Source organism: Aotus nancymaae, unplaced genomic scaffold, assembly GCF_030222135.1.
Source record: "Aotus nancymaae isolate 86718 unplaced genomic scaffold, 86718_ANA_hifiasm-v0.15.2.pri h1tg000029l, whole genome shotgun sequence".
In the NCBI taxonomy this organism is placed as follows: domain Eukaryota; kingdom Metazoa; phylum Chordata; class Mammalia; order Primates; family Aotidae; genus Aotus; species Aotus nancymaae.
In genome coordinates this window covers 47705095-47717240 of record NW_026988442.1, presented here as the reverse complement: position 1 = coordinate 47717240, position 12146 = coordinate 47705095, and the positions used below count along the sequence as shown (strand labels likewise).

General features: G+C 37.6%; 1 protein-coding gene across 4 annotated transcripts in view; it reads right to left on the bottom strand.

The window, feature by feature from the left end:
- The window catches only part of COBLL1 (cordon-bleu WH2 repeat protein like 1), a 91667-nt gene that overhangs the window by 49215 nt on the left and 30306 nt on the right, over positions 1-12146 (bottom strand). The window lies entirely within an intron of this gene.

The following is a 12146-nucleotide window of genomic DNA, read 5'->3' as shown; positions in this document are numbered from 1 at the left end:
GTTTTTATCAAATTGTTTCCTCATTATAAATTTCAGGAAGAGGAGTCCTTTCCTTACCCAAGAGCAGTCCTTCACAACACATTGTTTTATTGGCAGTCTTTAGCTTGTGAATTGTTGTAATAATTCTAATAAGAATGAAGCATTTGGAACAACAACCACTACCTCTTTGGCTTTAGAAAACAGACTTAAATATCTACACAGGAAGTCCACAAAATCCTAAAGGGTGTAGGACAAGTTCTTTAATCATTCAAGATTAGGAATATCCTGTAGGCACTGGAATCACAGTACTCCAGTGTATGTATGTCTGTTCTCATAGATCTAATACTCTACCAGATGGACTCAACCAAGTGTCAGCAAACAACAACGTGCAGGTCAAAGTGGGCCCACAGTCTGTTATTGTAAATAAAGTTGTATTGGAAAATAGCCATGCCCGTTTTTTACGTAAGGTCTGAGGCTGCTTTTGTGTTAGTTACAACAGCAGAATGGAGTAGGGTGACCCCACGTACTATGTAGCCATAGCCCACAAAGCCTACTATTTTTACTCCCTGGCCCATGACAGAAAAAGTTTACCAGCTCTTATGCTAGAAAATAAAATAAACTAAATGCATGAGATAATTTCAAATAATGAATGAATGTGAAATACTATTAGTGATACAGTACTTATTTCTACAGAAACTTTCATACCCAACTTGGGATTCAGGGATACTTACCAATTTTTTGCTTCCCTTTCCATAGATTCTCATTGTGATACAGACATATTTTCATTCATATCATTAACAGAACAACATAGTCTCTGAGTCTTTCTTAATACTGTCAGCTCTCAAGGAAAGCAAACTAAAAAATATTTGGTATCATGTGCTTTCCCCAAATGTCATGCGATCCTAAGCTGCTAGTTCACACTTAAGAATAAGGCACTAAACCACAGTGTGAAAATCCTATTTTTATGGATGGAGGTTAGGTTCATGGGATTCACTTTAGGGTAATTGGGTAGTCCGCCATCTGTATCCCACCTCGAAAGGGAAATGCATATATTAGTAAAAAGTGATTCTTCAATTTATTGACTAGAGATATAAACCTGGCTACTGGCTTTCAGGAACTTGACAGTGAAATGGGGCTAAAAATCCCACCATTCAGTATGCTACTTTTTTTTTTTTTGAGACAGAGTTTCGCTCTTGTTACCCAGGCTGGAGTGCAATGGCGCGATCTCGGCTCACTGCAACCTCCGCCTCCTGGGTTCAGGCAATTCTCCTGCCTCAGCCTCCTGAGTAGCTGGGATTACAGGCACGCGCCACCATGCCCAGCTAATTTTTTGTATTTTTAGTAGAGGCGGGGTTTCACCATGTTGACCAGGATGGTCTCGATCTCATGACCTTGTGATCCACCCGCCTCGGTAGTATGCTACTTTTACTTTAGTGCACCTGTTTTCATATTGCACCTCACCCCCAGTGAGTTCCGAGGCCTGCAGCCTCTCTGATGCAGTTCTTCCAGACAAGAAGTCTCCTGCAGAGGTGGGGAAGGATTTGTTGTCTGACGTTGTATGGTCTTGAAGTCAAACAACACATTACATAGATTTCAGATCATCCTGTGTTCAGCCCCAATTTCTACTCACTTTCCGTGGTCGCTGCCTACTCCTAGGTCAGTCCAATCTCTACGAGATAAGGAGTATGTTTCTCAATGGTCCCTCACGCCTCCCTTATCCCCCCTCACATACAAGTAGCACCCCATTATTTGTGTATATATTTAGAAAAATAAATCAAAGGCTCTAAGTCACTCAATGAAAAAAAATTAAAAAAAAATTCCAATGAATACATTTCAGTTCTCAAAATACATTCCCTGTATCTTTATTAGATGGTTGCATAATATTTAAGAGTTTTACATCCTTCCTTTGAGCCATAGGCTATAGCCATACATGTATCTATATTGCCCATGTGTTGCCTTTTAACAGTACATTTTAAATTTCATCCAGAGAGAGACTAGCAAAACGGTCTCGTGGAAGCTGATTTTTTGGTAATACGATACTCTACAAAAGCAAGTGGATGCCACATACCAATTCCAGACTTGGAAATAGTACCTTCTTTGATAGTAAATAAAGTTAAGAAAGATTAGGTAATGTCTAGTTAAATATAATTATAAATACAGTGGCTGGAGGAGGAGAGAAGTTTCATTGCCAACTGAATGGGTAGCCGTCTGCTGTTGTCTATGAGCAAATGATGACACATGCACACCGTGTTGCTTTCTCTCCTTATACAAATGTATCAAGTAACAAATGTAAAAACATTAAAGCTTATTCTTCCAACGTCTTTTACTTCTTATACAGATTTTGGAATCTCTGCCAGAAATACACAATAAGTTAACAAGACAAAAAGTTACGAAGTTTTGTTTTGTTTTTATCCCTATTTTTGTGCCATAATTTTCATCCCTTATGTATAAACACATGAACATTTAAGAAAATGTACATTTTCAATTTTTTCAAAAACTTAGAACCATTTGATACTTTGTGTAGAAATGTTGGTATTTCTATCTGTGATACATTTTCTAATCTAATAGATGGGGTGATAATTGCTCAAGAATATTAATATATGGCCTATTCCCTCAGTCATTTTATTTTCTAGAAACTTTACACACCATATCAGATTTCATGTGAAAAAAGTTGCAGACTATATCATGACCTTTGAACTCAACACTGCCTATGTGTTTTCTACTAAAAATGCCTCTTTGAAAGGCAGCTGAAAACCACAGAATTTCTTTATGATTTTATTCTCTCATTCTATAATTCCAGGTTCAATGTTTTATTCAAAAATTACAGAAGCCAATTTTGTCTTGAAAATATTCCTATTCTCAGACAGATAAATGCAACAGGCCAGAAAGTTGTGCAATAGACATAATTACATATGGGAATTTAACACTGCATATGAATTTTTTCTGGGAAACAACTAAATTTTCAAAAAGTGGTATTGGGAAAACTGACTGTCGGATGAAAAAGAAAAGTTGTGTATCTAACCTGATTTCTTACACTGAAGTAAGCTCCAGGTGGATCTTTATGTAGTCTGTGTTTTACAGCAATATGCCCAAAGGATTTTTCTGCATTGAGAGAAATGTTCTATATCTGAACTGTCTAACACAGTGGCTACTGAGCTAGTGGACCCCCAAACCGAATTTTTAAGGTATTCAACTTAATTTAAATTCAACATAAGTAGACACATATGGTGAATGGCTACCATACTGGACAGAGTCATTCTACATACACTGGTGCTCAAGGTGTGATACATAGACCAGCAGCATCAGCATCTGCTGAGAACTTGTTAGAAATGCAGACTGTCAAGCCCCAGCCCAGATCGTTAATCAGAAACTCTGGGAATGAGGAACAGCAATCTGTGCTTTGACAGGCACTCTGGCCTATTCTGATCATCCTGTAGTTTATCAAGTTTATGAAATGCTGATATAGAGAGAAGAGAATTAAGAAACAAGTAAAACATAAAAAATATCAGATAGTGATACATGCTCTCATAAAAAAAAATTAAGGAAAGAAGTTAGAGATGTCCTAATTGATAAATGACATCAGAATAGACCTTGAAGGGACTGGGGTATCTGGGGAAAGATAGCTTTGCCGAGTACAAAAACCCTGAGGCAGGAATGTGCTCGAAGGTGGAAACAATAAGCATGAAATCAGAGTGTTAATCTTGTAGTATTTAAAGGCCTTTCAAGTGAAGACCTGAGATTTTACTGAGACAGAAAGTCTCCAAAGAGTTCTGAGGAGTGATGTGATCTATTCTGCTTTTTAAAAGGATTTCAGTCTGGGTTTTGTATTGAAAATAGCCTGGGGGAGCAGCTACAAGGTTATTGCAAAAATGTAGGTGGGAGATGGTAGTGGCCTGGACTAGTCGGATTCTGGATATATTTCGTAGGGAGCTGATGGGATTGAAGCCAATGCAGAAAGGAGACAGAGATAGAAAGAGGAGCTAGCCAGTGGAAAGATGCCAGGATTGCAGGAACATTACAAAGTGGCAGGGTTGCTGAAAGCACCCAATCGGAGGCCTAAAATGCAAATTTCAATGGGTTGCTATGTGAGTGCTTACTGTAACTCACAAGCCATCACCGAGGTTCTGGTAGCCTTGGGAGGCATCAAATAAAGAAAAGGCAGGACATTCCAAAAGTAGAAACTGAAAAATAGGAATCCAGAGGTGGTTAAGATATAAAGTCAGAGCCAGAGGTGGCCCCAAGAACATAAAACTCTTGGGAGTTTACAATAAGATTTTAAAGGGGATTGAACTTTGCACAGGAGGTAGAACAGCGGTTCAGGCCAATCTTCTTTAGATCTGGAGCAGCAGAGTGACCTCAAGAAGTTATCTGGGTTCTGTGTACCTGGATGTGAGCTCCCCTCTAGCAGGACCACAACTTAGTAATCTTTAGGCACCTAGTTAGGTCACTGTTGTCAAATGAGGAATTTAGAGGAAACAGTGATTAATTCTGCTTGAAAGTCAATGAGCTCAAATGCAAAGCAGAACAATACAACTGAAACACGAGAGCGCTCTTGTTGAAAGGAGATACATATGCTTTAGAAAAAAAAAAAAACAACAACGTGGTGAGAGCTCTATTTTTTTTTTATAATTAACAAGCTTGTTTTGCCTAAGCCAGGCCATCTTTACACAAAGGTGAGACATAAGCATTAAAAGAGGTTAAGATCTTTTCCAAAAACAGCCTCAGACTAGTTTGAATGCTTTAAGTATTACAGCATTCAACACTGTAACACAGAAGAGCTGACCCTGACCAGAAGGTTTTGAGGTTGAGAATTACTGACTGTCTAGCTTTACCATAAAGGAGCCATAACACTATAAAGTAGGACATTAACTTTTAAGCGGGTCCTGCATCCAGTGGATCTGCCACTGGGGTTAACTAGTCACAGAGTGCACCCACAGGAAATGAAGTCATCTCTTGAATGTAGCTGAGAATTATCCACCTGGATGCCAAACTACTTCTGCCAAAGATAACAATTCTGGTTGGATAATCATCCCTGAGCTGATGCACCTGAAGGCAGTTGGCTAATGGGTTTGACCACAGGATCACCACAGAAAAGATGCCTGTCTTCCTGTTTTTCAAGGCAGAGGTACATGTGAGCAGTCCATCTGAAACCTGAGGCAAATTATTAAAAGTGGAAAAGGATTGGAGGAATATTATCATCACTCCTTTATATTATCACACCACACTGAATTATGGTTTATTTTATTAGTCAGCAGACTCTGCTTTGCATTAACACTATTTAGAGATGTTTTTCTCTTGTAAGATAATATAATAATTTTCTGGAGGGGAGACTTTTTTTTTTAAGACTCTAAAAGCTCTTCTTTGAAATGAAGAAATCCCTATGAGATTTCTCACTTCTTTCAGAAATAAATGACAATTCCTCAGATTAATTTCATTATCTATACCTTATAAATGCACACCAACCCAATTATACATACCAGTAATAGTACAGAAATTTTACAACATTCTCTATTGCTACTAATGTTTATCGATCTTATGCTAACCCATATAGTTCAGTAATGAGTTCAAAAAATGAAGCAGTGCTGTGTGTGTGCAAGAAATGAAATAGACCACGTACACAAAACAAACAGACCCAGTCTCAAAATTTAGAGTGCTTATTATGCTGTAAGAAATATTTTGAAGAAAGTAACACACACAATTAAGATTTGAAGATAATTAGTAATAGGTCAGATTACTAAGCTGATAAGTTCTTAACATACTAAAAATAGATATTACTAAATGTAAAAAAACCCACAATTTTTAGAAAGTCATCACTTTGAACTCTATCTGGTCATTTATCTTGGGTGTTACACTCAGAGCTAGTTATAAATAATTGCCATCATAAAAATTTTGATTTAAGAACACACCTACTAAACAACCAACATGGCCCTTATGAAAGCAAAAATACTACAAATATATCTCACTATAATTGGGGTAATTTGAATATAGACAAAGGATAAGATAAAATTTTATTGACATGAAAGATGAAAATCATTAACTGAAAAAAAGCAGGTTACAAATAGCATGTTCAATATAATACCACATTCTTGTAAAAAAGAAGAGTGCATATATAGATGTGTGTACATATATGCACATGCATATGAATAAAAGGTTAGACACTACAATGTTAGAAGTTGCAATCTGCCCATTTAGTGAAATTGCATTTACAATTTTTTGGCTTATCTGTATTTTCTAACTTTCTAGAACATCTAATTATTGCACTCGTAGTCACACTTAAAAACTAAAATTAAGGCTGAGCATGGTGGTTCACATCTGTAATCCCAGCACTTTGGGAGGCCAAGGCAGGACAATCACTTGAGCCAAGAGTTCTGCAGTGAGCTATGATCACATCACTGTACTTTAGCCTGAGCAATGGAGTGAGAACCTGCCTCTAGAAAAATTAAAAGATTAAATTAAGTTAAACAACTAAAATTGAAAAGGGTCATTATTATAAGCTGTAGATGCCAGGAAAGGAAAGAGAAGAGGTTTGCCCTGCCGGGAACAATGTTCTGAGGACATTTGTGAATGCTTTATCACCCCTTTCCCAAACAGGAGAGCAGGCAGGTGACAGAGGCTGACATTCTCCTGGGCTTAGGGCCATGGGAGACATCGGAGGGCAGTGACAGAACCTAGATGACAGGATGATTAAAAACTCAAGTAGTACCAATTAAAAACTCAAGTAGTACTGTTATGTTTAAATGCTTGTACAGTTAAAATGCCAACTTTTTTAAAGCAACTACAGCAGAATAAGGATCTAAACCAAAATTTAAGCATCTTGTAGATTAAACATGGTTTATACCATACTATAGATTTTTGGCAGTTTAAAAAAATTAATTTGCCTGCTATATACATATATTTATCATACATTTGTCATCAATAGACACTTCTCAATAAGTATAAATGTGATGTGAACTTTAGAAAATTTTCTAGAGCCATACTGTTCTGTTACTCCTATTTTTTAAAGCAAAAACCCTACACTGATTCAACTTGTCATTTTTCATAGTCTATTTTTTACCAATAGGTGGCGCTGTAATCCATGTAAAATGCTCCCGAGTTCCTTAGTGGACCCACCCTATGCTAGTCAAAACCGCGGGCTTAGGCTCAACTCTGCTTTTAACTGGTGCTATGGAACAGGCAAATCAGGCTGGAAATCATGTGCAACATGTCTTTGGGTTATTTTATGGGAAAAGCTCAGAGAGGTGAGGTGGCTTGCTTGAGATCACACAGCAAGTCTAGAACCAACCAACTTCTAGCTGTGACTTCTAGCTTGGAGTTCTGTGCTTTCTTTGTGTCTTCATTTATGGCATCTCACGTGTGCTCAAATCAAAATAAATTCCTATTTGTGGTAGGGGCATAAAAGAAATATCCTCCTCTGCTATAAAGTGGTGCTTATTTCTTCTTCCCTCTTGTAGGAAAGAAAGTGTGATAGCATGGCCATAGAATGCTCTCTCTACAGGTTAAAGATTCGTGTCAGTCTTACCAGATATCCCAAATTGAACATTTTGCTTTAAAAGTATACCCCAGAGAATCCAGGCACAGTGTCTCACGCCTGTAATCCCAGCACTTTGAAAGGCTGAGGTGGGCAGATCATGAGGTCAGGAGATTGAGACCATCCTGGTCAACATGGTGAAACCCTATCTCTATTAAAAATACAAAAAATTAACCAGTTTGGTGGTGCATGCCTATAGTCCCAGCTACTTGGGAGGCTGACTCAGGGGAGTCGCTTGAACCCAGGAGTGGGAGGTTGCAGTGAGCTGAGATCGGGCCACTGCACTCCAGCCTGGTGACAGAGTGAGGCTCTGTCTCAAAAAAAAAAAAAATAAAAATTTAAAAATAAAAATAAAAGGATAGCCTAGAGAAAGTGAAGAGGTAAAATGAACTAATACCTATTAAATGAGGAATAATTACTTATGAAGCAGACACTTGACTACAAGATGAGGACCTAGAATCATATACAAATGTACCCACATATTTCCTTATTCTATGTGATGTCTATATCTGTTTAGTCTATAAGACTATTTTCATTAAAAATTAACTTTTCCCAAGTACTAGCAGACGCCACTGCTTACGCTGTTGTGAAGTATGGCATCTTCTGAGAAGAGCCAGCCTGTTCTGTAACAGTAGTATCCTTTAATGTTTATTTTTAGAAAGACAAAGAACTGCTAGTTTATCAAGTATATATATTATACACATATACACAGAAACAGGTTGAGTATCCCTTATCCAAAATGCTTGAGGCAAGAAGTGTTTTAGATTTCATATTTTTTCAGATTTTGAAATATTTGAATTACATAAGTTGAGCATCCTTAATCTGGAAATCCAAAATTCAAAATGCTCCAATAAATTTTTCTTTTGAGCATCATATTCACACTCAAAAAGTTTTGGAATTTGGAGCATTTGAGATTTTGTATTTGGTATACACAAGTCTATACAAAGATGCACACATTTATATACATATACTATATCTTATATACTATAACTTATTTGTAAATAAAATATTTTAGGCCAGGCATAGTGGCTCACGCCTGTAATCCCAGCACTTTGAGAGGCAAAGGCAGGCGGAACATGAGGTCAGGAGATCGAGACCATCCTGGACAACATGATGAAACTCCATCTCTACTAAAAACACAAAAAATTAGCTGGGTGTGGTGGCGCATGCCTGTAATTCTAGCTATTCAGGAGGCTGAGGCAGAAGAATCGCTTGAACCAGAAAGTTGGAGGTTGCAATGAGCCAAGAGAGCATCACTGCACTCCAGCCTGGTGACAGAGAGAGACTCTATCTCAAATAATAATAATAATAATAATAATAATAATAATAATTCCTCCTTCCTTCAATCCAGCCATCCATGATATCAGGATATGCAGAAATGCCCAAGAGTTTTCAGGTTAGCATGGCAGCCCCCTTCAATGTAAGCAGAGGCTCACAAAGGCAAGATAGTAGACACATGGTGACTTTTGGTCATTAAAGGGATGGCATTGACAAGTTCTGGTACCAAAAATAGTTGAGCTGGCAGATGGCTACCAACCTAACTCAGAATAACAAGTTTCTCCCTGAGCATAAAGTCTATGACCACCTCCAACCCCACTGTATTCCCTAATCTGAATAAGCTCTTTGTTGAAAATCAATGTACAAACAAGTGCATTCTTCTGAAGATACCACTGTGCACTCACATTGCCCAAACAGAACATCCTTAGCCCACCTCTGCATGACATGTATGATGGGGACTTTCCAAAAATACTCCCCAAGAATACATTTTGGGTGGGAAAAGTATTTCCGCAAAGTGAAGTGAGGCATTTAAGTTTTTGAAATCTGTATTTCAGTCTAATACTGGCACTATTCTTCACAGTAAAGCCGTAATAAATAATACTATTCAAAAAATAAAATTCAGAAAGGATGCTCTCAAAAAACTGCATTAAAGACTTTGCAGAGTTACATATAGAACTCTGTTTATCTAAGAAACCCTCACACACTTAAAATTAGTTTCCTTAGTCCTCCACCAAATTCTTGTATTATTCTGTTGAGATTTTTTTTTATTGTAGTAACAAAGCCATGAAGAAATTTTATTTTTGTTATTATCAGTATTCTCATTAGGTAATTAACATTTTTCAGAGGTAGAACATAATTTTCTATTTGAACATTTCCTTTTGTTGTTATTGTTAAACAGTTTTGTGAAACAATGAACTGTAGTAGCTGTGACACTCAAGACATCCCTAATCACGCTATAAAGATATCCCAAGTCATACTTTTAAGATATCCCAACTCAAACTCTAAAACATATTGGATCACATTAAGATACCACAGAATCACACTTTTAAGATATTCAGAATCATACAACTACTTTAAATCACAAACACTTAAAATAGAAAATTAGTCACAGTATCAATGAGTCATTTCTGAATTATAAAACTAATGAGAACAAAGTCCCTAAATGAAACCCCGTAGTAAAATCACTGAGATACAGGCTGGGTAACATGGGGAAATCCCGTCTCTACAAAAGATACTAGAGTTAGCTGGGTGTGGTAGCACACGCCTATGGTCCCAGCTACTTGGGAGGCTGAGGTGGGAAGATTACTTGAGCCTGGGAGGCAGAAGCTGCAGTGAGCCCAGATCTTACCACTGCACTCTAGCCTGGGCGAGTGAAACCCTGTCTAAAAAAAAGAAAGAAAGAAAGAAAAAAAACACTGATATAAATTCTACTCTCAGAGAAACTCTTCAACTCTAAACAAAATTTAAAAAGCAATCAGAATTTGGGGCATTCCTTCCTCGCTCTATGCCTGGAGAAAATATCTTTACTTAAAAGATTCTGGCCAAACAACTAGGACTCATTCTAAGTGCTTCCTCACACTATTATGTTGCTACCTCCGTCTACACAGAAGGGTTTAGGAAGACAATATTCATTTTGATAAATTTATGAAATGCCTACTAAATTGCAAGAAACTGTGCTAGGCATTATAAAGAAAAGTAATGATATACTCACAGCTCTGTGGTTTCTTCAAGAAGACCTACACATACATTGCAGCGTAGAACAATATGTAATAAATATGGTATAAAGTGTCAGAAGAGCTTGGAAGCCAGAGTTAACCATCTATTCTGGGGAGATCAGGGAGCCTTTATATAAAATACATCACCTGAGCTATATAAACTAACTGGAGAAAATGAGGGTAGTGAGTTATGGGGCGAGGGTAGTTCATAAAGGTATGGAGGTAAAAAGAAAGAGAGTATTTGTTGAAGAGCAAAGAGTCATGTGGTGAAGCTTAGTATACACAAAGGAGGGCTGGGTGCAGTGGCTCATGCCTGTAATCTCAGCACTTTGGGAGGCTGAGGTGGGTGGATCACCTGAGGTCAGGAGTTTGAGACCACCCTGGCCAACATGGGGAAACCACGTCTCTAATAAAAATACAAAGATTAGCTTGGGATGGTGGTGCATACCTGTAATCCCAGCTACTTGGGATGCTGGGGCAGGAGTATCGCTTGAACCCAGGAGGTGAAGGTTGCAGTGAGCCCAGACTGCACTACTGCACTCCAGCCTGGGCAACAGAGCAAGACTCAGTGTCCAAAAAAAAAAAAAAAAAAAAAAAAAGATATACAAAGGAGAGTGGTGGCGAAGGCAAAGCCTACTTAATTTTGGAGAAGCAAATAAGGTATCCCAACCTGCGGGTTTGGTAGTTTGGATTTCTTTAATTTGGTATTGAATTGCTATCCTGAAGTCTTTTATTAAATGTAGTGCCACAAACAGAAAGGTGTTTTAGATTAATGTGAGGGTGCAAGGTAAATGAAGAGAGCCCAGGGTTAAATTAAAAAAAAAAAAATGGAGGAAGCCAATATGCACCAAGCACTGATAGTATTTCATTTAATTATAGCAAAATATATGAATCTTATTTAATCCTATTAATTCAGCTATAATACATTTTCATAGATAAGAAAACCGCAGCAATTCAACAGTTGGCGGTGCAAAAGCACAAAGCTGACTGATGGAAAATTACTCAGATTTAGGGAACTGAGGAGACAAACACGCTGGAAGAGGATGGGAAAAATCTATGGTCTTTGTAGGTACAAACGTAGGAGAAATGACTGATGCAGAATCTATCAGGTATGAATAAAAAATAGACATGAAGAAAATTTAGACATGAAAAATGCAGCATCCTACAGAACAGTCATAAATTAGACTCGAGGCAGATGAAGAACAAATTCAATTAAAGTAGATAAACTAGATGTTTAAAAAGGTTGCATTCAAATAAGGAAACCTAAGATCTCAGAAATGGAACAGTTTTAAAGTGATGAGATTCCACCATTCTCTGGTGGAAACAGGGAAGTTGACCATGGATCTCTGTTTCCAGAGTTGAGGAAACAGAAGAAAAATTAACTCAAGGTGGCATGTGAAAAAGTCTAAAATAACGATGATGGGTGACAGGACGAAGAGAAAAACGATGCTTCTGGTATTAAAGTCACTGAGGTTTAAAAAAGAAAAAAAAGCTGAAGAACCCAGAGACTCACTGATAGCAAACAGAGAATAAGGCACTACAAATAGATGACTGGTACATCCCCAAGAAGAAATTTTGAGGAGTATTTGTGATGAAGCCAGTGTCACCTGTAACCCTAAAGAACTAGAAAAAATGCTGACTTTTTT